General features: G+C 43.5%; 1 protein-coding gene across 2 annotated transcripts in view; it reads left to right on the top strand.

The window, feature by feature from the left end:
* LOC121856497 (histamine H1 receptor-like) overlaps nucleotides 1-25,659 on the top strand; it is a 262,478-nt gene that overhangs the window by 166,662 nt on the left and 70,157 nt on the right. For both annotated transcript variants that reach the window (XM_042352088.1, XM_042352089.1), the window contains one exon: nucleotides 11,544-11,575. The gene's annotated coding sequence lies outside the window, so the exon portion shown is untranslated. The remainder of the gene's footprint in view (nucleotides 1-11,543; nucleotides 11,576-25,659) is intronic.

The raw sequence follows: 25,659 nt of genomic DNA, 5'->3' as shown, positions 1-25,659 counted from the left end.
TGTGTGTGTGTGTATATTTTTCTATATCATAATCTAGAGAGAGTTATTTGGTCTCTCTCTCTCTCTTTCTCTCTCTCTCTCTCTCTCTCTCATCCTGAAGTCTACTAATTACCGAAAGTTCATAGTCAAGTTTGTACTGAGAGAGAGAGAGAGAGAGAGAGAGAGAGAGAGAGAGAGACCTATCAACCACTGTCACCACCTGCATATAACTACCTACCAACACTACCACCACCGACACACATCTACCACCACCACTACGAATATTACCACCGCCACTACTACCACACCTATCACCACCATACACTACTACCACCACCACTACCACCACACACCTACCACCCACCACCACCACCCACACACCCACCACCACCACCACCACCACCACCCACCACCACCACACCCACCACCACCACCACCACCACACCACCACCACCACCCCCACCACCACCACCACCACCACCACCACACACACACACCCACCCACACACCCACCACCACACCCACACCACCACACCCACCACCACCACACACCACCACCACACACCCACCACCACCACCACCACCACCCCACCACCACCACACCCACCACCACCACCCACACACCCACCACCACCACCACACACCCACCACCACCACCACACCACCACCACCACACCACACACCCACCACCACACACACACACCCACACACCCCACCACACACACACCACCACCACCACACACCCACCACCCACACACCACCACACCCCACCACCACACACCCACCACCACACACCCCACCACCACCACCACACACCCACCACACACCCACCACACACACCCCACCACCACCACACACCCCACCCACCACACACCACCACACCACCACCACACACACACACACACACCCACCACCACCACCACACACCACACCACACACACCACCACCACACACCCACCACCACCACCACCACACACACCCCACCACACACCACCACCACCACCCACCACCACCACCACCACCACCACCAACACCCCACCACCACATACCTACCATCATTCAGGTAATAGGTTGGAATGTTTGCTCTTCAGAGATCCATTCATCTTGTCCCTAAAAATATAAAATTGAATCTCTACCGAGGATTTCTCCCTCTCCCCTGTCTCCCTCTCTCCCTCCTTCACACCCCCCCTGTCCGTCTCTCATCTCCTCATTCTTTTACTCCCTCCCTCCCTCCTGTCCCCCTCCCCTCCCCCTTCCCTACCTCCCTCTCCCTCATTCCCCTTTGCACCTCCCTCTCCCTCATTCCCCTCCCCTCTGTCCGTCTCATCTCCCTCATTCTTTTTACTCCTCCTTCCCTCCTGCCCCCTCCCTCCATCCCTCCCCTCCCCTTCCCCTCCCCCTCCCCTCCCCTTCCCCTCCCCCTCTTTGAACCTCGTAAAATCATCCATATATATTAAGGTCTTTTTGTACACAATTCCTCAACTTCTCCCTTCAATTTATTTCTTTGAGGCCTGAACCACCTGAGTCTCTCTCTCTCTCTCTCTCTCTCTCTCTCTCTCTCTCTCTCTCTCTCTCTCTCTCTCTCTCTCTCTTAACATTAACATGTCAGGGTAAGTCAGGAGTGAGATTGACTTACTATGAGTCATGTTGGGAGGAATATACATAATTATGTGGCGACTTGTGTGATGATCTTGTTACGCCCACTCGGGCGAGAGAGAGAGAGAGAGAGAGAGAGAGAGAGTGGTGACATATAGTTGGTTAGATAGAGAGAGAATGCGAGAGAGACAGAAAGTAATAAAGGGAGAAAAAAAAGAGATAGTAGAGAATAAAGAGAAAGTTACAGTCCGTTTACTCTGAGGTGAGAACATCGGGTCTCTGGTTTAAATGAAACTTATATATCAGGGAGAAAGGGAGACCAAGGGAGGAAGGGAGGAGGAGGAGAATGTGTTGTGAAGGGAGAAAGGGAGACAGAGGGGAGGGAGAGGAGGAGGAGGAGAATAAATTGTGAAGCGAGATGATGGGAGAAAGAAGGAATTGTGAAGGGAAGGAAGAAAAGGGAGACGGAGGGAGGGAGGGAGGAGGAAGGAAAAAAGTGAAGGAGGGAGAGTGAGAAGAGGAAAGGGTGGAAGGAATAGAGAAAATCTGCAAAATGAGAGAGAACGAGTAGAGATGAAGATAGACAGAGATGTGAAATTTTTTGTAAGTGAGAGAGACAATGAACAAGCAAAAGAGAATAATGAAAGATAGAGAGAAAGAGAGAGAAAGAGAGAGAGAGAGAGAGAATAATGAAAGATAGAGAGAGAGAGAGAGAGAGAGAGAGGTTAATTAGCATAGTTTTCACCTTAATGGATTCAATTAAACATAGAAATTAAAATAATAAAGTGGGAATGAACTTGAACTGTCCAATGAGGTGGCCCGACGCTCTCCCACCAGCCAATCAACTCTCACGGTTCATAATGGTTGTTAAGGAGGCCATAGTTGAGCGGTAGTTAGTGAATAGATCATTTGAAAGTTTCTTTGATTTTCTTAGACTTTCACTCACTTGATTTTCACTTTCTCTCACTTCATTTTCACTTTATCTCACTTGACTTTCATTTTCTCTCACTCTCACTTCACCCCTTGCTTATTTTACCTTATGATTAGGTTAGGTTAGGTTAGGTTAGTATTGATATTATTAACAAGAAAATTTTTAGAGTATAACCAAATTAGGTCTTAGTGATATATCAGGTGAGCTATAACACCTGAGAGGTAATTAATCAAAGGTAACATTTATCAAGCAGGTATGAAATATTAATGCCTCTATAATACGTCAAAAATTAATTGAATAACTATTAGGATAATATATTCAACCCTTACCAAGTATATAACCTATATTAAGTTATTTATCTCAGAAAAAAGTTAGTTTGTTTGTGATATGAGATTCCAATTGGTTATATAGTAATTTAATCAGGAAATTATACTAGGAAATAGCTATACTGCCATATTATGTCTTGAAGCCGGAAAAACACGTTCTCAGAGTCTATATTTTTGCTTCATTTGATTTATTGGATCTTTATGGACTTGAACCTAATCCTAACTTAACCTGAATCCCAACCTCCAACCCAACCTGAACTTTAACCTTAATCGAACCTAACCCACCCTAATTTCCAACCTAACCTAACCTAACCTAACCTAACCTAACCTAACCTAACCTAACCTAACCTAACCTAACCTGACCTAACCTAACCTAACCTAACCTAACCTAACCTAACTTAACCTAACTTAACCTAATCTGTTGTTGTTGTTGTGGTGGTTGTCGTTATGTTGTTGTAATAATTGTTGTGGCTCTTATGGTTGTTGTTGTTGTTGTTGTATTGTAAGGTTCCATCTACCACGACATAACTATTTGTGTATAAGTGTATATATATATTCAGACACATAAGTAATCTCTCTCTCTCTCTCTCTCTCTCTCTCTCTCTCTCTCTCTCTCGCTCTAATATAGTTTAATCTTCTTTCGAGGGAATAAGTGACTTTGTTAATTGAGAGAAAAAGAGAGAGATAGACAGAGAGAGAGAAAGATATAGATAGATAAATAAATAGATAGATAGATAGATGGTAGAGACAGAGAGAGAGAGAGACAGAGAGAGAGAGAGAGAGTCGTATAAGTATATGCACGATAATCCGATTAAATTCGCCGTAATGAAAATCTGCCAGCGAGGCCACAGACAGTCGAGGCACTCAGCTATGGAGATGACTGTCACAAGCTGTTTTTTTTACAGAGACGGAGATCATCATCATCATCATCATCATCATCATCATCATCATCACCATCAACATCATCATCATCATCACCATCATCATCACCATACTCGACCAAAAATTCACCCAAACAAAATATTAACAATCATCACAAAGACCAAAATAATATTATATCACATGTAATAAAACACACACACACACACACACACACACACACACACACACACACACACACACACACACACACACACACACACACACACACACACACACACACTGCTCCAAGACTAACCAACGTGTGTGTGTGTGTGTGTGTGTATATATATAAACACTATATATATTCTGGTATATAAATTTACATATGTCCAGAGGCAGATATACGATATACATGGTGAAGTTGTTTATATAGGGAATTTATGAGGCGTCTGGGCGTGTTAAATAAATTCTTGTGGATAATATTTGATAAATTTTTAGACTAACAACACTGGTCATTATTAAATAGCGTAAGTAAACATAAACATATATATATAGAATTTTTTTTTTTTTTTTCCTTAACAAGTAAACAAATGGTTGGTGTTTTCGTTCTATTTCTTATACGAGTAAAACAGATGACTCGTTTTTTGTATTGATTCTGTAGCCAATGAGATACTTTTTTGGGGTTAGATGCTGTGTTGTGATTGGTTGTGGACACGTTAGCTACAGATGCATACAAATTAAAAGAGACAGAAATACAAACGGACATATTGACAGACACAAACAGACGAAAAAAAGACAGACAGACAGACAGACAGACAGACAGACAGTTTTACCCCCTCCAAAAAAACCCCCAAAAACTTATAGAGTACTGGACATCTCCTTCACTATCACCATCTACCAATAGCAAACAGATTCCTCCCCACAAGAGGTTTTTTATTGGCTGTCATTTATCTCTGTCTGTGAGGGGATGAGAGACGAGAGATCTCCCACAAATACCTGGTGATTTACCTACTGTACTGTGGGGTAGGGGGTTAGTACAGGAGTGATGAGGGTCTCTCTCTCTCTCTCTCTCTCTCTCTCTCTCTCTCTCTCTCTCTCTCTCTCTCTCTCTCTCTCTCTCATTTCCCTTCCTTACCTTTAACTAATACAAATCTTTCTTTTTCTACCCAGACGAAAGTTTTACCCTAGGATAAATCCCTCCATTAGTTAGCAATAACGTAAACCTATTTTGCTCTTAGCTTTACCTAACACTGAGGTAAATTTGGTCATTACTCCCGGTGGAAGGTCTTGGGGGGGTCGGGTCTAAATGTGATCACTGTGACGCCTACACTTACTTAACCCTGAGGGAAGGGAAGGTTTTTTAGCTCTCTCTCTCTCTCTCTCTCTCTCTCTCTCTCTCTCTCTCTTCTTTCTTTCAATCTGTTTAAGGCTGTAAATGAGATTCATCAACGGTAAGGTATCTGACTAACTTAACTACTACTACTACTACTACTACTACTACTACTACCATCACTACTACTACTACTACGTGGCCTCCAGCCTCCTCCAATAGCCACACCTTCGCCACCATTTAATTACCTTAATATTAAATATCCTAATACATAAGTAGCTATCCTATCTGTGTTGAGTTAGTTGAACCACAGATCTATGCGGCATTCAGTGACTGTAGCCTCATAGTCAATATCTGCAGCAGTTGTCGGAGTAGGGGCAGAAGCTCTCGTTCCCCTGAGGCAGAGCAAAGCCGACCGAAGGAGAGAGAAGGACAGTCGACATCTCATCCAGGCTGCAACATAACTTCTGGGCTGCTGCTTCTGTTCGGAGATCAACTCCGCGAGTCTGGCGTAGAAACATCTTGCACTTGGTCCCATCCCACCAGAGGTTGTGAACACTAGAGGAGTGAAGCTGCCTTGATCAACGTTTTGTATTCTCTCCCCATATGCCCTTCTCTTGTCGTTCTCGTTCCTCCTGTGTGCAGCATCGAGAGCTAGGTTACGGTGACATGCGGCCATGGAATAAAAAATTCTGATGTCGAAGAAGGCTCGCTGTCCCCGTGTCCAGAATCCTCGAGCGCTGACGTCCACACGGGCTTTGTTGGATGTGTTTGAAGTCCTGTGACGGAGGTTCTCACCGTCCAATGGAAGGAGGGGCTGTTCCACTGTGACGTCGTGGCAGATTTCCTTCAGTAAATTTGCTGTGAGGTCCCTTACTTCGTCATACCTCATGCATACGAAGCCCCCTTTCTTGCACACCATGGCGTGGTCAGTATTGTAGGATGAGCCAACCTTACCTTATAGCAATGGCATCTGTGAATTCTTGTTTATTAAGGCTGAAACCTTTTGCCCTTATAGGTAACATTGTTAGCCAGTTCGAGGCGCCCACCTTCTGCGCTATACCTATTTTTTTTTCACGTTCTGACACTTGCAGCATCAGTTGTTGCAGTTTATCACTTTGGGTGTGCTGCCGCTCTGTCGTAATGGTCCGTCGAATCTTGTTTAATTCGTTGGTATCCACCTGACTTGCTGCATTCTGATCTATTATGTGCTCAGTGAGAGCTGCCGTGAGCTTGACTGAGTTCTGATGTTCTGTATCGGAAAGCTCCTCTGGATTATTCAATCCCATTCCTCCCAGTATCGGTGGTAGTGCAATGAGTGACCTTTCTGTTGGGGTTAGGTAAGGGTTTTTTCACTAGTGTTGGGATAAAAGTGACCTTGATGGCTTCCTCCAGAGGGCGGAGGAGGGGTCCGACATCAGGGATAGTGGTAGTATCAGGTAATTCCAGTGATGCTTGACTCCATGGGTGAATGCCGCAAAAGCCGAATGTGGCTCTGTTTTGGTAATCTCAGACAGAGCTTGGATTTCCTTAATCCACTCATTCACCTTTCCCGTTACGTACTCTGTCTTGAAGTCCTTCGTGCCGATACCGCACTTAGATGTCTTTGGCCATCCTTTGTTATTTGGACCTAACTTCCACCGAACACCTCCACTGGCCCGTTCATTGTGTTCTGGTTTCACAATGAGGAAGGACTTGCAACTACTACTACTACTACTACTACTACTGATAATAAGAGTAATAACATCACTTTTACCGCCACCCCAACCACTATCACCCCTAACACCGCTACCAGTACCACCACTACCACCACTACTACCACCATTTCCACCACCCCTACCACCACCACCACCACTACCACCACCCCGCTTCCAAAAAAACATTAATATTACCACACCAAGTCTACCAGCAGCATTATCTCTTCCTCCTCCTCCTCCTCCTCCTCTTCCTCTTCCTCTTCCTCTTCCTGCTCCTCTTCCTCCTCCTCCGTCCGTCCGTCCTTCCTCTTCCTGGAGGTGTTATCAGACAGGCCAGACCCCCACACTGTCACTATAAGGCCGCTGGGTTACCTAATACACGCTGCTGTCCATGGTGTGTGTGTGTGTGTGTGTGTGTGTGTGTGTGTGTGTGTGTGTGTGTGTGTGTGTGTGTGTGTGTGTGTGTGTATGTGTGTGTGTGTGTGTGTGTGTGTGTGTGTGTGTGTGTGTGTGTGGTGTGTGGTGTGTGTGTGTGTGTGTGTGTGTGTGTGGTGTGTGTGTGTGTGTGTGGTGTGTGTTTTGTGTGTGTGTGTGTGTGTGTGTGTGTGTGTGTGTGTGTGTGTGTGTGTGGTGTGTGGTGTGTGTGTGTGTGTGGTGTGTGTGTGTGTGTGTGTGCGTGTGTGTGTGTGTGTGATTGATTGATTATAATAATTACCGGTTTATTGAAAGAGCATGGCAGCCTGAAAGCTGAAAATATACAGTTACATAATTGTGGAATGGGTCTCTTGATTTACAAATAATATACAAATAACGTAAGTGATATCAATATTTATTATAATAACTAGGTGGGGAGAAGGTCATACTACAGGGTGTAATGATTGATTGTCAGACCAAAGCTTACAGCCCAGAATTGTCACATATAACAGCAAGTACACTACAGACCTCGTGGTACCACCACATTCCGGGTTGACACACCTCAGGTCGACCCTAGGGACTTGACCTCGCCCGCTAATGACATGAGTTAGCCGGGTGACCTACAACCGCACCTAACCAAGACACCTGGGCAGGACCACACCTGCACACAGCTATCCAGATCAAACCAGTTTAGTGTTAATTGGCAGAGGTCAGAGCCGGCTGTTCCTCCCCCATATAAAGGCCCCACAGTCCCGTCCACGGCCTCATGCTGGTCATACTGATTCTCATTCTGGTTGCTGTCATCTCTCTCCCGTTCGGGTCGTCACTCGATTCACTAAGCAGAGTCACGCACGTCCCCTCCCCAGGTCGGGAGGGAGACTTCCCGACCAGACCACGGCAGACCCCAGCTAAGCAGAAGCCTCCCACAGGAGGCAGCCCAGCCAAGCATCCACTGGGCCTGCGTCAGGGTACACGTGAGTCTTGTCAGAACGTCCTTGGGTGAGTTACCTACTGTGGGAAGTGTATTCGTTCAGGTGTGTCCGAGAGTCAGTGTCGAGTAACGTAAAACATAATGTGTTAGTACCCCGATATAATAGTGATATTAATGTGTCCATGTCATTGAGTGAATTAATAAATAGTTGTACCGAAGAGGTGTTTAACAAGTTGTCCCTTTAAGAAGTGATATATGTGTATTGACATACGAGATAAGATAAGCGTATTGACTCTGAGTAAATAACATCCCGGCCACGCTACCAAGTTTCCTATCTTTACATCCTCTACTCTCTATTCTTACTTATGTATGTAATAATCTCTCATTGTGTTTTGTTTCATTATAAGGGCATTTCAACATAGTGACAGTGCAAAAAAATAAGATTGACTGGAAGTGTAACACATTGGTTGATTACGAGTTAGATAATTTTTACAATGGTTGGGACTGGGCTGTTCTTACAGCGATCAGTTCGTGCTCGTATGGGCTGGATGCGGTTGAGGTGTCGAAGAGCAATTCTCGGACGAGGGATCTCGGGTGGTAGTAGGAGCCGGTGTCGAGGATGGTGCAGAAGCTTCTCACCAAATTTGCAGATGATGTCGTGGTGTTGGTCAGTGAGAGCCAAGAGAGTCAGTGTGTTGAGAGCTTCTTGATATGTGGAGTAGGAACGGGAGAGAATAATCTTGCATGCTCTCTTTTGCACTTTTTCTAACTGTTTCCGTTGTGTGGCATTTAGGGAGGAAGACTAGGCAGGGGAGGCATAGGTGAGCTTAGGAAGTATGAATGTCGAGTAAACATTGAGCAGCTCGGGTGCAGTAACTCCATGGGACTTGAGTCGGCGGAGGAGGTGGAGACGGAAACTGGAGGATTTGACAACTTCACTGACGTGTGTTTTCCAATTTAGTTTGTTGTCTATGGTGGCGCCGAGGAGCTTAGTGGAATCTACAACCTGAAGTGATTTGGGGCCTAAAGTAATGGAAGGGGGTGGGACAACGTCGGAGGAGAGGTTGATGTGCATAACCATGGTCTTGGTATGGTTGATGGTGACGTGGTTGTTGGTGGCCCAATTTTGGAGACTGTTCATTAAAACCTGGAGGGCGGTATAGTCGGGAGCAGAATTGTGTGTGTGTGTGTGTGTGTGTGTGTGCGTGTGTGTGTGTGTGTTTGTTTGTGCTTTTACATATAGTCTCTCTCTCTCTCTCTCTCTCTCTCTCTCTCTCTCTCTCTCTCTCTCTCTCTCTGTACTCTTACACTTGCCGGATAAGTCAAGCCTGTCCACAGGTCATGGTAATGTGGGTAGAGTGACAGTGTGTGTGGGGCAGTGTGACAGTGTGTGGGGCAGTGTGATAGTGTGTGGGCAGTGTGACAAAGTGTGGGGCAGGTGACAAGCTGTGCAATGACAGTGTGGAGCAGTGACTGTGTGTGGGCAGTGTGACAGTGTGTGGGCAGTGTGACAGTGTGTGGGCAGTGTGACAGTGTGGGGGCAGTGTGACAGTGTGTGGGCAGTGTGACAGTGTGTGGGCAGTGTGACAGTGTGTGGGCAGTGTGATTTATATAGCAGATGAAAGTGGAATTATGAAGCTGTTAAAAGTTCCTTATAACAGAAAACTCTCTTTAGAAAGTTTATAACCATGGGGGAACTTCTCCTTCGAAAACTCCCCACATTGAGTAACTTTCTTTTATAAAATCAATATAAACGAACTTTCTATTTTTTTTGAGGAAGTTCTTCACGCATCGCAAATGAAATTTTAGAAACACTTTGTACAAACTTTCCATTTTAGAAAGTTTGATGAGAAATAATTAATCGCAGGTAATTATCTCACTACTGGATAATTATTATGTATTCATGGATACTTTAATGATTCACAAGCTCTCAAGTGCTTTAATTACTGTTTATCTCATCCGCTCCCTGATAACTGAGACAGACAGACAGACAGACAGACAGACAGACAGACAGACAAGAAAAACAAGGGTTAGAGAAATAGAGAGAGAAAAATATATAAGGAAAATATATATATGTATGAACAATGACAGAGAGGTAGACAGAGAGACAGGGCACACCCCCACCCCACTGTCTACCAGGTGTATGAGCCCCTGTCAACATACACTGTATTTTTCCAGGCCGACGGGAAAATACAGTAGGTATGATCTATTTGAGGACGGAGAGAGATAGAAAATTGACTTAATGTATATGTTGTGGAGATAGTGTTGTTATTGGTGCTGTTGTTGATGTTGTAGTGGTTGTTGTTGATGTTGTAATGGTGGTTGTTGTTGTTGTTGTTGCGGGTTGTGGTGATTAAATTATTATTATTATTATTATTATTAGATGAGAGGGATTATAGCACCCAATTATACATGTTCTATTATTGGTGCGCTCTCTCTCTCTCTCTCTCTCTCTCTCTCTCTCTCTCTGTTTATGACCATAGTTCGACCCAATAGAACACGGTAGGGTAATCAGATACACGAGAGATTCCTTGTTGTAATTCCCTACAGCAAGTTTGGTTACAAACACAGTGTTATCTTTTCGCTATCCCTCTGATAACCATTGCACACACACACACACACACACACACGGACGCCCACGGCTACACACACGGACACACAGTGATGCACACACGGACACACAGGGATGCACACACGGACACACAGGGATGCACACACGAACGCACAGTGATGCACACACTGACACACACGGATGCACACGGACACACAGGGATGCACACACGGACACACAGAGATGCACACACGATACACAAGGATGCACACACGGACACACAGGGATGCACACACGGACGCACAGGGTGCACACACGGACGCCCAGGGATGCACACACGGACGCACAGGGTGCACACCGACACACAGTGATGCATACACGGATACACAGGATGCACACACGGACGCCTAGGGATGCACACACGGACGCACAAGGTGCGCACACGGACACACACAGGGATGCATACACGGACGCACACACGGAAATACAGGGATGCACACACGGACACACGGACACACAGGGATGACACACGGACACACAGTGATGCACACACGGACACACAGTGATGCACACACGGAGACACAGTGATGCACACACGACACACACGGATGCACACACGGACACACAGTGATGCACACACGACACACAGTGATACACACGGAGACACAGTGATGCACACACGGACACACAGGGATGCACACACGGACACACAGTGATGCACACACGGACGCCCACGGCTACACACACGGACACACAGTGATGCACACACGGACACACAGGGATGCACACACGGACACACAGGGATGCACACACGAACGCACGGACAGACTACCTTCGTTCGTGAGTGTTCTTAAATGGGAGATAATTGTACGTCATTTGTTTGTTTGTTTGTTTGTTTATATAATAGTTGTTTTCCTTACCTTTCAGTGTAAAGTTATCATACATCTGGACGTCTAACGGTAAGTCTCACCTCATTGGCTGAAGAATATGTAAGTACAAATATCATTGGTTCTCTATATAGAAACACATGATAGAATATGTAAGCTCGTATCTTATTGGAGGATGACGAGACGACGGTGACTGGTGATTGGTTGGTGTCAGGTAAACACGGCGATACATAAGGGCGAATAAAGAAGCTGATTGTTCTGATTGGTTGATGAATATATAACACGAATGCTGAGAGAGAGAGAGAGAGAGAGAGAGAGAGAGAGAGAGAGAGAGAGGTCCTTACAAGTGATGACATAATTACAGTGAGTCAGTAGTACCAGTTTTGCTAAGGTTCACTGTTGACATATTTGGCTGAGCTTTGTCTCTCTCCACTCCCACCCACTCTACTTCCCCACACCTTCCACTCCCTTCCCCATCTCCATAATCATAACCCCTCCCAGATCGGGTTGGCGGGGAGAGTCACGCCAGCTTCTACTCATTTGAATAATCATTATTTTTTCCCTCACCAGCATCTTCTTCTCCCACCTGTTACCTGTCCCTCATCACACACTAATTATCACTAATGACCATATAACCTATAGTGGATTATATAGGAGGGTGATTATATACCCAATTAGTATAGGGAGGTATATATATATAAATATTAAGAATGTAAATGAATTAATGATATAAATAATTAAATAGCTATAGGAAAATTATAAAAAATAAGGTAAACATGTAAAAATAAGTAGGCCTATAAGAGTGTAAGTAGGTCTATTATAATGTACGTAGGCCTATGATAATGTACGTTGCCCTATAGTAATGTACGTAGGCCTATGATAATGTAAGTAGGTCTATAATAATGTAAGTAGGCCTATAATAATGAAAGTAGGGCTATAATAATGAAAGTAGGGCTATAATAATGTAAGTAGGGCTATAATAATGTAAGTAGGGCTATAATAATGTACGTTTGCCTATAAGAACGTAAGTACACAAATGAGAATAAAAATAACATTCATAATTATAATAATAATAAGTTAATCATTGAAAATATTACACACACACACACACACACACACACACACACACACACACACACACACACACCTAACACGTCATCAACCACAGGTGCTAAAGAATACACGCACCATTGGCTACTTATACCTAATGAGTGTATGAATCCTTGTTCAAGCAGGTAATTAGGCTGATTGTACCCTTACACCTGACAGGCATCCCAATACCTGCTTGATATAGTGCTTCATTATGGCCTGATTGCTGGGTGTAAGTTCTGGGAGTAATGCTGGCTGCAGGGCGTCTCTCTCTCTCTCTCTCTCTCTCTCTCTCTCTCTCTCTCTCTCTCTCTCTCTCTGTGTAGGGTTTCTATGCTTGGTTCAGGGCTTTCATTTATATTTGAAGCAATATTCTCTATCTATCTATCTATCTATCTATCTATCTATCTATCTATCTATCACCAATAGCTATAGGTCTCACGTTAATTACCTCTATGATAAAATTAATCACCTGTTATTCTGAAAAATTATTAATGGAAGTCAAAGTTATCAATTATATTTTTATTATATATTTTAGTTTATTAATGAGATGTTGTACCTGTGAGGATTACTGCATGTACACACACACACACACACACACACACACACACGTACACAGACCCACACAAACGTACACACACCCACACAGACGTACACACACCCACACAGACTCCAGGTGTCGTCAATAACAATCAACTCATTAAACGCCTACAGGTATTTCCACTCACTAATCAAAGATCTGATTGGCTAATGGCTGAACCAATAGGAGATACGTTAGGATATGACGTAACAGAATGAAATTTTTCCATGCATATGTTGTGATATTATTGGCTACTTAATAAACCAATGAGGGATATAGCAGAAGGTTTATGACGACAGGTAATGAGCGACATATGCTGAGGTGTGATTGGTTGCTTAATGTACCAATGAGGGGTAGGGGAATCTATGACGTCAGATTCTCGCGTATTTTAGGAGTGATTGTCTACTAATAGGAAAAGGTATGACGTCAGACCTCTCATCTTTCGAGGTGTGATTGGCTACTTAATCAACCAATTAGAGATAGAGAAGGCTGTTATACGTCAGAGGTTAAGACAACTCCTTTGGGCATCCAATAACGGGACAGACTAGTACCTTAATAATACAGGACTTACCCCCTCCCCCCTCTACCCTCACTCTCCCTCCCCCCTCCCCTCTACCATCACCCTCCCTCCCCCTCTACCCTCACCTCCTCCCCCTCTACCCTCACCTCCCTCCCTCACCCTCTAATATACTATGATCTCGTAAACGGTTCAGTTCTCTCTTTGAGCGCCAGGGTGGGTGGAGGGACGTTCTCAAAGGGTCCTACGATATATATCTCTCGTAAGTGTCTGTCTGTCTTAAGGTATAACGTAAATATGGCGTCGATCGTATGCCAGTCTCCAGCCTAGGGTTCAAAGGTGGCCGCGGAGGGGAGGAAGTTTGGCCTCAGTTCCTCCTCCCCCCCATACAGTCACTGCCCTCATTTACATAGTGGACTTGAGGCCGACCACCGACCAACTCTACCACCGACCAACTCTACCACCGACCAACTCTTCCACCGACCTACTCTACCACCGACCAAGTCTTTTAAAGAGAGAATTTCACCTGGAGATTTTTCACCATACGCATGAGTCACCTGTTAATGGCTGGCAGAGATATATATTGTAATATTAATGTCATTTTTAAGTAACAAAAAGGGAAAATAATTATGCTTATATGCAGTTCATAGACGACAGAAGAAATATCACATCGTTTATACTTGTCAAGGAGTAAAAAAAAAATGGAAAACGTTTCGCTTTTGTTTTCATTTATTAAGGCGTGAGCAGCAGCAAATTAAATTCATGTCAGCTTCAATTATATTTATTTCTTATATATCTCGAGGGGTAAAAATAATACTGAATTTGTCGGGATTTTTTTTTGGTATTAGGAAGTTGGAAAAATTATTAAATTCAAATGCAGACTATAAACGACAGAAGGAAAGTCATGTCGTTTATACACGCCAAGGAGTATAAATGATTCGTTTTTGTTTTCGTATTAAGAAGCGGTGGAGTTTGATATATAAAGTATAGGTTAATCACATCGTTTATACACCTCAAGTGATATAAAATAAAAGAGTTCAGACATATATTGAGTACTTGTTTACGTGGTGCAGTTTATAGACGACAGAAGGAAAATTGCAACATTTATACAAGAACGAGTAAAATAATGATAAATGCTTCGATTTTGTTTTCCTATATAGAGCAGAAGAGCAGCATGAATTTATTTAAAGTATGACGAATTCACATATTTTCCTACGTGTAAATATGTATACTGTAAAACCTGGCGGCTTTCTACGGGCGGACAGACGTTGACATCACCGCCCGACAGCTGCCTCTCTGATGGTTGTCTCGCAGCTGTCTGGCCACTAATAACACAATGTTCATTTATCTCTAAAGTGGAAAACAAGTGATCGTGGGCCCTTCGTGCCCGGTGGCAAGTTCGGTGGTACAGTTTACCAAGGAGTGAAAGTTCGAACGCTCGCGCTTGGCTAGTGCGCATTGCTGTCCGGCTGACAGCGACATCGTTTTCCAGATGGTCGTGATTGTTATAATCATGGTCCTAGTTGTTATAATCATGGTCGTGGTTGTTATAATCATGGTCCTGGTTGTTATAATCATGGTCGTGGTTGTTATAATCATAGTCGTTGTTGTTATAATCATGGTCGTGAGTGTTATAATCATGGTTGTGGTTGTTACAATCACATTCGTGGTTGTTATAATCATAGTCGTGGTTATGATCATAGTCGTGGTTGTTATAATCACATTCGTGGTTGTTATAATCATAGTCGTGGTTATGATCATAGTCGTGGTTGTTATAATCACATTCGTGGTTGTTATAATCATGGTCGTGGTTGTTATAATCATGGTCGTGGTTGTTATTATCATGGTCGTGGTCGTGATACAGTATCTAATATACTATAAGAAGGAATAGAATAAAGGTTAGAATAATTTAAGAAATATTCGCCATAAGGAAAGGTTAAAATCATAAAAAAAATATATTATGAATCACCGATGATCATTCCGAGATAAATTATATTATGAAGAGAAGTGACCTTGATTCTGGTTAGATTAGTCACCATCTGCTTAACTCACCTGAGTATCTCTCGTCGTAAATTGTTTGAAAATAGCTATAAAGTTATTATTTTTTACTTGGTATGACTTAGCTATTTATTTATGTATTTAGGTAGACTTGTTCTTATTCATTTGCGTATTATTGTTTGTTTTTGATTCCGACTTATATTTTTTCGTGTTTTCCACCGTTTATACACCAAGGGGTTTAGTCTATTTTAATAAACGTTTCTCTTTTGTTTCTATGTTAATATGAGAGGGAGAGGAAGATGTTCTTTTGTTTCGTTGTTTATATTATTCCGTTTATGGGGTCAAGGGGATAATTATTTATTTATTCTGAGTCAGTCTGAAGGGAAGAATGAACGCATCAGTCCTAAATATTTTAATAAAAGAGTTTGTGAATTCTCGTCCGGTACAGAGGGTTGCCTGGGTCATATTAAGTAAGGAGGAAACTGAAGGGAAGTGAAGTACCCCCCGTAAAATAAGTACACCCGTTAGATAAATTTATTCAAGGGAGTAATAGGTGTTAAAAGTGACACACACACACACACACACACACACACACACACACACACACACACACACACACACACACACACACACACACACACACACACCCTATTACAACATTAAGAGTAATGAAGAGGGCGAAAACTCTTATTTGCCTTACAGTTCCACACACAGCCATACAGTAAATAACGTTCGTAAGTACAATAAATCACTAAGAAGATGTTTGAGAATTGTAAGTGAGGAGGAGGGGGGGGTGGAAGAAAGAGGAGGGGGGGAGGAGGAGGTGGGGTAAGGAAGAGGAGGTGGGGGAAGGAGAAAGAGTAGGAGGAGAAAGAATGAAAAGTTGATAAATTGTGAGCGTAAAATGCTTATTGGTGGCAACAGGTTTTCTTTTGATTTATTACCACACAAACCAGGCGGTCAGTAGGGTATGTGTGTGTATGTATGTGTGTGTTTATGTATGTGTGTGTATGTATGTGTGTGTTTATGTATGTATGTAATAACAATGATAAAAGAAAATAACTAAAGGCTCATATGCGTCAGCACAGTAGTGTAAAATAATTCGAGAAACAATCATAATTAAGTCCTTTCATTACATAATTACCTAAATAATTAAGTAATTGAAAAAAAGTAATATGTGCGTTCGCTAAGTATATTACCACAGGTATTAAGTAAAGGTAAGTCAAATCACATAATAGTAAAGTTTTATCGTCTTAAATAAACCCCGGCCACTGATAACTTCCCGGATGGTCAAGTATAATATTTACTTTATATATTACTTAAGAAGGAGAGTAGTCGTGAGCACACTGATTCATATTTGTACTTAATACTTTAGTGGGTGGAGGGAGGGAGAGTTGTAGGGAGGGTAAATGTGGGGAAGGGAGGGAGAGTTGGAGGAGAGGGAGAAGAGGGAGGGTAGTGTTGGGCAAGGGCGGCAGGTAAAGTTGTAAGAAGGGAGGAGGAGTGGGGTGGGAGATTAAAACTTCTGCCAGGACCACTACTATAAGCTTCCTTTTCTCCCTTGGATGTGGGGGAGGGAGGCAGGAAGGAGATAGAGTTGGAGGAAGGGAGGAGAGAGGAAGGAAAGAGATTACACCTTCTCCCTAGACCTGACGTATGATCTCCCTTAAACTAAAGGAAGAAGGCATGAGGGTGAGAGGGTGAATAAGGGAAGGTATGGAGGAAGGAAGGAAGGGAGTGTAATGAGAGAGAGAGAGACAGAGATGACGAAAGGATAGAAGGAGTGAAGAAGAGAATGTAAGGGAGGAGGATGAAGGAGGGAAGTAGCTAGGGAAGGTAAAGAAAGGAGAAAGGAAGGGAGAGAAGGAGGAAATGGAAATATATCAAAGAAAGAAAGAAAGTGTGCAAGGGAGGAAATTTGAAGAAAGGATGGAGGAACTAAGGTAGAAAAATAATCAGGAAGGGAGGAAGAGAATGTGAGTAAGGGAAGTAGTCATAAATGGTGAAGGAGAGAGGGAGGATGGGAAGGAGAGTGAAGGAGGGGGAGGGAAACAGGTAAGGTAGAGTTGCCAAGTCGTCTTTGATTGAGTGTTTGATGTTAAGATGAAAGACCAAACCTGACCCATCCTTTATTACCTACTGGTCCACTGTACCTGCTGGTCCACTGTACCTGCTGGTCCACTGTACCTGCTGGTCCACTGTACCTGCTGGTCCACTGTACCTGCTGGTCCACTGTACCTGCTGGTCCACTGTTCTTACTGATCCACTGTACCTACTGGTCCACTGTACCTACTGGTCCACTGTACCTACTGGTCCACTGTACCTACTGGTCCACTGTACCTACTGGTCCACTGTACCTACTGGTCCACTGTACCTACTGGTCCACTGTACCTGCTGGTTCACTGTACCTGCTGGTTCACTGTACCTACTGGTCCACTGTACACTGCTGGTCCACTGTACCTACTGGTCCACTGTACCTGCTGGTCCACACTGTACCTGCTGGTCCCACTGTACCTACTGGTCCACTGTACCTACTGGTTCACTGTACCTACTGGTTCACTGTACCTACTGGTTCACTGTACCTACTGGTCCACTGTACCTACTGGTCCACTGTACCTGCTGGTTCACTGTACCTACTGGTCCACTGTACCTATTGGTCCACTGTACCTGCTGGTCCACTGTACCTACTGGTCCACTGTACCTGCTGGTTCACTGTACCTACTGATCCACTGTACCTACTGGTTCACTGTACCTGCTGGTCCACTGTACCTACTGGTCCACTGTACCTACTGGTTCACTGTACCTACTGGTTCACTGTACCTACTGGTCCACTGTACCTACTGGTCCACTGTACCTACTGGTCCACTGTACCTACTGGTTCACTGTACCTACTGGTCCACTGTACCTACTAATTCACTGGTACTACTTTCTGGTCCATTGCACCTACTGGTCTGACTTGCACCTACTGGTTCACTGCACCTACTGGTCCACTGTACCTACTGGTCCACTGTACCTACTGGTCCACTGTACCTGCTGGTTCACTGTACCTGCTGGTTCACTGTACCTACTGGTCCACTGTACCTGCTGGTCCACTGTACCTACTGGTCCACTGTACCTACTGGTCCACTGTACCTACTGGTCCACTGTACCTACTGGTCCACTGTACCTGCTGGTCCACTGTACCTACTGGTCCACTGTACCTACTGGTCCACTGTACCTACTGGTTCACTGTACCTGCTGGTTCACTGTACCTGCTGGTTCACTGTACCTACTGGTCCACTGTACCTACTGGTCCACTGTACCTGCTGGTTCACTGTACCTACTGGTCCACTGTACCTATTGGTCCACTGTACCTGCTGGTCCACTGTACCTACTGGTCCACTGTACCTGCTGGTTCACTGTACCTACTGATCCACTGTACCTACTGGTTCACTGTACCTGCTGGTCCACTGTACCTACTGGTCCACTGTACCTACTGGTTCACTGTACCTACTGGTTCACTGTACCTACTGGTCCACTGTACCTACTGGTCCACTGTACCTACTGGTCCACTGTACCTACTGGTTCACTGTACCTACTGGTCCACTGTACCTACTGGTTCACTGTACCCTACTGGTCCACTGTGCCTGCTGGTTCACTGTACCTACTAGTCCCTGTACCTGCTGGTCCACTGTACCTACTAGTCCCACTGTACCTACTGGTCCACTGTACCTACTAGTTCACTGGTTGACATTCTGAGAAAATAATTGTATGTTAGAGAGTTTGTATGTAGATGTTAGGTAACTGTGTAAAGTGGAGGTCTTTCTTTCTTTCTTTCTTTCTTTCTTTCTTTCTTTCTTTCTTTCTTTCTTCTTTCTTTCTTTCTTTGGGATAGAGACTATCGTATGCACTCGTTCCTCATTATACTCCCGAGTTATAATGTCAAACACAAGTAATTAAGTCATCGTACCGATCCACCAAAGTTAACGTACCCGAGCGTGGGGGAAATTAAAATGATCGTGCATATCGGCTCGTTATTATACACTTCATTAATAACCATCAAACGACACGAATTAAATCATCGTTCAAAGATACATACACAAGGCCAGACGACAGAGGGTTAAATTAAGTATCGTACGCGTCTGTTACTTATCATTCTCCTTTTATTCATACCATCAGACGCACGGGATTATAATCATTGTATTTATGTCTCTTAACTTCACACACACACACACACACACACACACACACACACACACACACACACACACACACACACGAGAGGAAGTTAAATTAAATCATCGTACTCAAAGGCTAAAGTTAACGTACTTGATGACGAACCAGATGAAAAGTATCGTACGCGGCAGTTCATTATCTTAACCCACCTTAATGCTATCATACCAGAGGGAATTAAATCATCGTACTCAGAAACAAAAAGTTGACGTACTCAAGACTATAAACAAACAAGGGTGTTGCACTCATCAGCTTCGTACACAAGGAATTAAATTATCTTACACTAAACAAAAAGTTAACGTGTCTGAAAATGAAGAAGTGGGTGTTGTTGTTGTTGTTTCTGTTGTTGTTGCTGTACTTAATTACGCACGGACTTCTTATCTCATTATTTTTTTAATTGTTGATGGGCTGGTGTAATTACTGTCCTTGTTATGTGCTTTAAAGACCTTAGTTCTTGAAGGGCTGTGATAACATTACGCTGAACGGGCAGTACTCCGTGTTTTAGGGAGTAGATAATGGTGTTGTTTGAGGCTGTGGCGCTGTTTAAGACTGTGGCGTTGTTTAAGACTGTGGCGTTGTTTGAGACTGTGGTGTTGTTTGAGACTGTGGCGTTGTTTGAGGCTGTGGCGTTGTTTGAGGCTGTGGCGCTGTTTGAGACTGTGGCGTTGTGGCGTTCGTTAATTTGTGTGAGTGTGGGAAGCCCTGGGACCTCATTAAGGAGACCCAAAGACAACAACAACATGCCATGATGGAGATGATGTGTCTCTCTGTCTCTCCCTCTTCTGGTTCTCTTTATCTCTCGTGTGTCTCTCTGTCTCTCCCTCTTCTGGTTCTCTTTATCTCTCGTGTGTCTCTCTGTCTCTCCCTCTTCTGGTTCACGTTATCTCTCGTGTGTCTCTCTGTTTCTCTCTCTTCTGGTTCTCTTTATCTCTCGTGTGTCTCTCTGTCATCTGATTCTCTTTATCTCTCGTGTGTCTCTCTGTCTCTCCCTCTTCTGGTTCTCTTTATCTCTCGTGTGTCTCTCTGTCTCTCCCTCTTCTGGTTCTCTTTATCTCTCGTATGTCTCTCTGTTTCTCTTTTCTGGTTCTCGTTATCTCGTGGTTACCTGTCTCGTGGTTCTCTGTCTCTTTTGTGATTATCTTTTATTTCTCGCGGTTCTCTTTGTCTCTCGCGGCTCTGTTATCTCTCATCTTATCTCTGTGTCTCTATTAGTGGGTTTATCATGAGTAAAACACGGGAGGAGAGACAGTGAGAATGAGGAAATTAGAGACAGCGAGTGTGAGAGACCTAACAGTGAGTGAGAGAGAGAGAGAGAGAGAGAGAGAGAGAGAGAGAGACAGTGAGTTGACACACACACACACACACACACACACACACACACACACACACACACACACACACACACACACACCAGCAGCAATAAAGTGGTAAGTGCAGATAGTGGTAAATGGTAAGGCAAGAAAGTTAAAGTATTAAGCCACCGTCCACCTGGGTAATGGGTGATTGAGAGACTGATTAATAGATATAAATAGACTTTAATGGGGGTGTAATGGGTTTAAATAAAGCTCCTGAACTCTTATAGTCTTTGTGATAGTTGTTTCTTAAAGGAAATGGTAGACTGATTTTGCGTCTTGTTAATTAAGATATAACACACCTGACTTACCTTAATTAATCTTTATGATACAGTCCACACCTGGGCATTATTGTAACTGTACTTTTATGTAACTTGTAATTGTTGTTGTTGTTTTTTTAATGGAATATTTTTGTATTGTATTTACATTTTTTTTTACGTTTAGAAATTAATTTGTAATATTCTAGAGGACGAAAATTAACGAGATATATTTGTTTGTTTGTTTGGTATCAACACATAATCCCAAAATTCCATACATGCCCAGCCAATTCCAGTTCCATTCCTAATCATAATCCAAAATATTCCTAACTGATTCCCATATATAATTACAATTCACTTTTCATTCACAGCTCTAATTAAATTTCCGTGAACAATAACAGTCAGTTCCTACCAATTTTTCAACCAGGTTCGCCAATTTTTTTAATACGTACACGTTCAGGTCCGCCAATTTTATTTTCAACCAATTTCAAAATGCCAGTCGTGAAAAAAACCCACATTCCCACCTGTTCACTGCCTTCCTTCCTTCCTTCCTTCCTTCCTTCCTTCCTTCCTTCACTAACTCCTACCTTCATTTCCCATATTACCTCAACCCAATAACTTCTCTCTCTCTCTCTCCCTGTTCCCATCTATCCTTTTATCTCTCCCTCTCTCCCCTTACCCCTCTTACCTCTCTCACTCCCTCCCTCACTCCCCTTACCTCCTCTACCTCTTCTCCCTCTCCCTCACTCCGTCACCCTCACTCTTTCTTCCATTCTATCTCCCCTACACTCTCTTCTCTTGCCTCCCCTCCCCCTCACCCTCCCTCGCCCTTACTCCCCATTCTCCCCTCCCCCTCACTATCCCCCCCCACCCTCCTCGCCCTCTCCTTCTCATCTCCCTCACCCCACTCCCTCCTTCGCCCTACTTCCTCCGCCTCCCTCCCCCCTCACCTCCCCCCTCCCCGGCCTCCCCCTCCTTCCCTCATTCTCCCTCCTCTCCACCTCTCATGTCATATCGAAGTTGTTTATAAGAGGGCCGTCAAATTTTAAGTTTCGAGAAGGAGTTTTCCTCAAGAGACACTGAGGGTGAAGGGTGACGTCAGCCTCGGCCTCGAAATGCGATCGAACCTCATCCAGCTGTTACTCATCCAGTCATCCAGCTGTTACTCATCCAGTCATCTAGCTGTTACTCATCCAGTCATCCAGCTGTTACTCATCCGGTCATAGCTGTTACTCATCCAGTCATCCAGCTGTTACTCATCCCAGCCAGTTACTCATCCGGTCATAGCTGTTACTCATCCGGTCATAGCTGTTACTCATCCAGTCATCCAGCTGTTACGCATCCAGTCATCCAGCTGTTACTCATCCAGTCATCCAGCTGTTACTCATCCGGTCATAGCTGTTACTCATCCAGTCATCCAACTGTTATTCATCCAATGTCACTCGTAGGTCATTGTGGTGGAGGGTGAAGGTCCACCTCGAGTTTGTTGGGCGCCTGAATAAGTGTGTGTGTGTGTGTGTGTGTGTTAATTACTCGTAGTGGTGATGACACACACACACACACACACACACACACACACACACACACACATTAAGAATTATGAAAAATACCCCAAATTGTGAAAAAAGTACCGAGTTGTGAAAAAATATACCAAGAATGAATAACAAACGGTACTGATTAATTAATAGTGTTCTTACCTGCGTCTCCTTACCAGAGGGACGAAGGTGTGATGGTTCTAATGCTCGTCTGTGGTGCTGACGTCATGTAAACAATTTGTGGTGATTTGATGGTGGTTTTTTGTGATTGTTTTTGTTGTAATTTTTTATTTATTTTTTTATTTTTATTTTTTCGTATTTTGTTGAAGGAATTGTTATATAAAATTTTATTATTATTATTATTATTATTATTATTATTATTATTATTATTATTATTATTATTATTATTATTATTATTATTATTATTATTATTATTATTATTATTATCATTATTATCAAATTCAAGATTACAAATGAAATTAATCTTAGTTTTATTTTTTTGTAATCCTTTCACTTTAACCCTTTGAGGACGATGGCTTTAACCTTTCAAGGGCGGTAACTTTATCCACTCGTCCTCAGAAGGTTAAGGTAGATGAGGGAGTAATGTTCTCTCAGTGGATATATTAAATTATCCATCAGGTGTTTTAATATTACAGTTTTGGTGATGAAAAAAAAAACTTTCTATTTTCAATTTATCTTATGTTTCTTTTATTGCATTATTCATCGTTCTTTCTCTATTTTTTTCACTTTCTCTTTTTTCTATTTCTCACTTTGTCTCTTTTTCTCTTTCTCATTCTGTCTCTTTCTCTGTCTCTCACTGCCTGATTCTCTCTTTCTCACTCCCTGTCTATTTCTCACTCCCTGTCTTCCTTTCTCACCACTCTCTGACTCTCTCTTTCTCACTCCCTGATTCTCTTTCCCACCCTGTCTCTTTCTCACCCCCTGTCTCTTTCTCACTCTCTGTCTATCTCTCTCACTCCCTGTCTTATCTCTCTCATCTGTTTGTTCTGTCTTAAAATATTTCCTGACGTGTTTGTAGACTTGAGGCCCTACACAGGTAATGTTCTTTTTTTTTTCTTCGTCTTGGTTAGGGTTGTGTTGGGTTGGGTTGGGTTGGGTTGGGCGGTTGGCTCGGTTGGGTTAAAGTTGGCTGGGTCAGTTGTTCGGGTTGGGTTGGGTTGGGTTGGGTTGGGTAGAGTTCGGTTAGGTTCGGTTAGGTTAAGTTAAGTTAGTTTAGGTTAGGACAGGGACCAACAGTTATGACCAGACACTAACCGTACCGTAAAAATTATAATAATAATAATAAATAATATAAAAACAATTATAGTTGTGGCAAAGTTTGTGTAAATATTTTCCTTCAACATTACTAACGGTAAAGGAGGCAGCAGCTGGGGGAGAGAGTTACCGTGTATAGCTGTTAAGTCTACCATGGACACCAGTATATACACCTCAGGCAAGAGATATATACCCGGATATATGTATAGATACCTGTGTGTGTGTGTGTGTGTGTGTGTGTGTGTCTAATATTCTAGTCAGTGAAGATAAACTCAATCAAGTGTAGAGAGATTCTTTTAGGGTGGCCGGACAAGGTCAATAGCCGGCCTGGTAGGAAGGGGCACGCGGCCTGGTCCACCACCGCCTTATATCTCCAGGGAATTTTATCCATCAGGGAGTTCAGTAAGGCCGGAGAGAACTAATGCTGTCTTATATGTGTATAAATAAGTAAAGGGAGGGGGTGACTCGTGTGTGTGTGTGTGTGTGTGTGTGTGTGTGTGTGTGTGTGTGTGTGTGTGTGTTAGGGAGGTGAGGCAAGGAAAACAGTGTAGTGGAAGAGGTGGAGGAGGAAGTATAAAAGAGATAGTGTAATGGAGGATAGAAGAGGAGGAGGAGCAGGAGGAAGGAAAACACCAGATCAGTGAAAGAAGGAAGAGAAGAAGGAAAATGAAGGAAGTAGTTAAGCGTGGCGAAGATGTGAAGGAAATTGACACTGAGAGGAAAGACTTGTCAGGAAAATACTGATACCAGACAGACAGACAGACAGACAGACAGACAGACAGACAGACAGGGAGTAAAGAGAGAGAGGCAGGCAGAGTAAGAGAGAGAAAAGAAAGAGTAAGAGAATCAGGAGGAGAAACAGAGGAGCGAGAGAAATAGAGACAACATAGAGAGAGAGAGAGAGAGAGAGAGAGAGAGAGAGAGAGAGAGAGAGAGAGAGAGAACGATAAAAAAATGAATAAAACAGATGACATAAAACACACACACACACACACACACACACACCAAAAGAAAATCTCAAATCCTTTAGTTAGAGGAGAAAGACAGTCAACTAATGGTAACTAATGGACAGAGGTGTTAATGGCCCCTCGATAATAGACTCCTGCTGGTTCCCCTTGTTCACTCCATTATGTGTTTTTGGAGGGAGGGAAGGAGGGAGAGAGGGAGGGAAGGAAGGAAGGAGGGGGAGGGAAGGAAGGAAGGAGTGGTAGGGAAGGAGGGGGAGGGAGGGCTATAGGATATTAGTAGTGGTTTTTGGAGGGAGGGAAGATATTTGGAGTCTCTTGGAGTTTATGTTTTGGAGGAGCTACAGAGAGAGAGAGAGAGAGAGAGAGAGAGAGA

This window comes from Homarus americanus, unplaced genomic scaffold (assembly GCF_018991925.1).
Source record: "Homarus americanus isolate GMGI-L3 unplaced genomic scaffold, GMGI_Hamer_2.0 scaffold51458, whole genome shotgun sequence".
NCBI classification, from domain to species: domain Eukaryota; kingdom Metazoa; phylum Arthropoda; class Malacostraca; order Decapoda; family Nephropidae; genus Homarus; species Homarus americanus.
This window is presented reverse-complemented; position numbering and strand designations above follow the sequence as displayed.